Below are 3,549 nucleotides of genomic sequence, written 5' to 3'. Positions count from 1 at the left end.
CCCGGCCCGGACGGACAGAGCCGCGCACGGAGCCCCGGGCTGCACCCCCAGAACACCGCGGGCCAGCCCGGCACAGCCAGCAGCGGACGAGGAGCAGGAATTCTATATATGACCGAAACCAGGCGTGCCTGATGGACTCGTGCTCGCCAAAGGACATCGGAGCGCTTTGGGATGTGCTGTGACTGCTGCTGCTGCTCGGAGTGTACCTCTGTCCTGTGACATCCCACTAGGGGTCACTAAGGCAGACACTGAATTTCCATGGAGAGATGCTAAGGAGGCTGCAGGAAAAAAAATATAACACTGTATTTACAGAAAGTTGTTGCTTTGGTTTGGTTTTTTAATGCGCAGTAGGTGAGGGGCATGTTGTGTAATGAATAGGAATAAGCAATGTGACTCCTACAGCTGTTCTAAGATGCTAAAAAATAGACAGTGACAACTTCAGATGGGTTTTGAAGGTGCAACTTGGCTGAGCTGCCCAAGCAGCTGGATGCTCCCAGCCATGGGGACTCACCATCCCTTGCTAGGGCATACTGGAACAGGCTCGTGGCATGGTCACAGCAGTCATGCTGGTTTTCCTTTGTTGGTATTTAAAATCTATCAGTGTTGTCAGTTTTATGCAAGATTTGAAACATAAGAATATTCTTTTAAATATTTCTCGAGAGAAATATTTCTGGTGAGACCTTTTTCCCAGCTCAGCACAGTACATGCAAAAACCACACACTTGAAGAGAAGTGCCAGTAAAACCTGCTGCTGCTGCCTATTCATTTGACACTTAAAATAAACACAGCAACAGGCCAGGCTTTGTTAAACCAGTCTGCAATTAGCTAGCAATCCTAGCTGGTTTTTAATTAACAGAAGACAAGTGAAGTTGAGAGTCTTGGAGGGAATTGCTAAATCCTCAAGAGTAAAAAGGACGAGAGAAATGAAGTCATGATTCAGCATCAACAGATGCTGAAATAACTCCCATCTTGATCAGTTTTCTTTCTCAAGTAGGATTAAATAAATCTCAGCGGGAGAGAGATGGGAAGAATATGAAGAAGGAATTAAATTATTCAAAGAGTCCCATCTGGGCATACTTACCTTTCAAACAGTACAACAAAGAGGTATTTTCTCCCTTAAATATATCTGAATTCTGGAGGGGATATAGGGAAGTCCCTGCTCTGGGCCCTTCCAGCTGGTGCTGCCCTGCCAAGTAATTCTCATGAACAGTTTGGGGACCAAAACCTACAGAACAGGACACTTCATTCCCTGGACACTTACAAACATCCCCCAGGTTTTCACAATTATGGATGGGATAATCATGAACTTGGGAATCAAGGCAGAAGTGGGATGCCTGGGAGAAACAGCTTTAAAGAGAGATTTCGTGGCCTTCTCTCCACTCTCTCATGCCAAAGGTACTTGAGTGTGACTATTTAGCATAATCTTAATTTACCTCAAAGAAAGAAGCAGAGGGTCAGTATCTAGCCTGGGGGAAACGCTTCATCATATGGAAAAAAAATGGGACAAGTTTCACCTTGCCTGCAACAGATCATGGAAAAGGGCCTCAAGTCAAAGGAGAATGGCTCTGAAAATACTGCTTTTAACAGTGTAAAATCTGTGTATTTTAAGCAGAGAATATATCTAGTACTAATTCAGTGTTGACAGGCAGGTGTGTCGAGTCAGAGGGCACATTTCTCCATGGACAGATTCCACAGTGGAAGGAAAAGATTCCCATTTTCCAGACTGTTCTTATCTCTGCAGCCTCTATTTTATACTTCTTCCTTGTACAATGTGCCACTTCTTACAGGATTTAAAAAAAGTCTAACAAGGAGCACGGGTTGGCAGGGTGTGCTGGAGATCTGTGTCCCAAACAGCCTGAGAGGAGCTTCCTGGGAAGCAGCCAGAGAGAATGGGTGCATGAGGTGTGTGGGGCTGGCAGTGAGCTCAGCCAGGCTCCCCATCCCATGTGCTGTCCCAGCAAAGCTCACTGGGGAAAACAGCCTTGGTGGGAAACTGAAGAGAGAGTTTGACAAGTTGTGCTGAGAGGATCATGGCATCACAGTGTAGGGGGATAGGATATAAGTAAATAAAGGTGGCATAGAATGTACTCTTACCCCCTAAAGAGTTGCAGCTGAGCCAATTATTAAGGATTGGAAGCAGGCCTGATGTTAACAGGCCACAGCTGTAGCCAATAAAGAAGAGTGTTATAAAAGAGTGGGTTGGTTGGCTAAAGGGAGCTGCCTGCAGAAGACATCAAGCAATATGGAGCCCTTGTAATGACAATATCACAACACTGGATGAAGGGAAATGCAGTGGGATTTTTTCCTTTGGTGTGCTGAGTTCGGTATAAGGGACTGGGTGGGAATTGCTGTGACCATTGGGGTCATGGTGCTGTGGGTGCTGAGCTGCTGATTCCTTTGATGGACAGCAGCCAAGGTGGGCAGCATTGATAAACCCCCTCTAACTGAGATTCTAATTTTGAGGTGTGTGTTTTTTTGAGGACAGTGGGATCCTGCTTTGTGCCAGGCAGTCCCTGCCAGGAGTGGGGACATGGCCCTGGGACTCCTGTGAGCCATGGGGTGACTCCAGAGGGGGCACAGTGATGAGCAGTCCCATCTGAACTGAAAGGCTTTTCTCTGGGTCCCTGGCACAGTCTGGGTGATGCAGGGAGGAAATCCGTCCTTGCAGGAGCAGGGTGTGTGCTGAGAGAGTGAGCCATGGGCACTGGGCTCACAAGAAGCAGAACTTCAGAACTTGCTCTGGGGTCACTTTAACACAACCTCAAGGGTTGAGTGCTGTTGCTTTTTTTTTTTTTTTGTTTAGCCCCTGGAAACAGCAGTTGTGTATTTTGTCTCCTCTGAAGCAAGCACAGTGGTGTTTCAGGGATGAGTTGCCCGGGAGCAGTGGGAGCACTCCCTGATGCCTGGATACCAGCACCAAGGCAGGGGGGCTCCTTGCTCCCCACTGCTGGCATGGTGTGGGCAGGAGCCAGGAAAGCCCTGCCGTGGTCAGTGAGAGCACAGGCTCGGCCTCATGCTGAAAAGAAGCTGCCAGCCTTGATTCTTTCAGGGAAGCAAATGCTGAAAGTACACTTCTTTCCTGAATTCTGGGCCAAATTCAGCTTTCATGAATGCCTCGGTAAATCCTGAGGCAGTTCTGTGAGCGCAGCCGAGCTGCCCAGATTTACACTGTGGGGCTGGGCTGGGACTTTCTTCACCCATGTTGGTGTCCTGCTCTGCGCCCAGTACAAGCAAAGCCTCGCAGCCGCTTGGTGGGGGAAAGCAGATGTTTCAGAAATCTCATGTTTGTAATGGGAGCACAAAGCAGAAATTTTGCTGAAGGTGAGTGTGGCAGCTCCAGCCCCTGCCCGGGCTGTGTGTAATCGGCACCCACCTGTGCAGGGCAGGGGCAGTGATGGTCACCTCCTCTATTGTCGCCTCTTGGGTTTGGCAGATTTTCCAGATTGTTGCTGTTATTGTTACTTGTGGTGCTATTGTTGTTATTGCTGTTGTTATTACAGTCGGGTTTGTTGGGTTTCTGTTGTCCCGTGTGTCGCGGCTGCCCTGGGCA

The 3,549-nt window shown here is 48.3% G+C and overlaps 1 protein-coding gene across 1 annotated transcript in view; it reads left to right on the top strand.

Annotated features, from left to right (window-relative positions):
* The window catches only part of FAM124B (family with sequence similarity 124 member B), an 11,249-nt gene that overhangs the window by 4,215 nt on the left and 3,485 nt on the right, over positions 1-3,549 (top strand). The window lies entirely within an intron of this gene.

This window comes from Geospiza fortis, unplaced genomic scaffold (assembly GCF_000277835.1).
Source record: "Geospiza fortis unplaced genomic scaffold, GeoFor_1.0 scaffold318, whole genome shotgun sequence".
Classification (NCBI taxonomy): domain Eukaryota; kingdom Metazoa; phylum Chordata; class Aves; order Passeriformes; family Thraupidae; genus Geospiza; species Geospiza fortis.
This window is presented reverse-complemented; position numbering and strand designations above follow the sequence as displayed.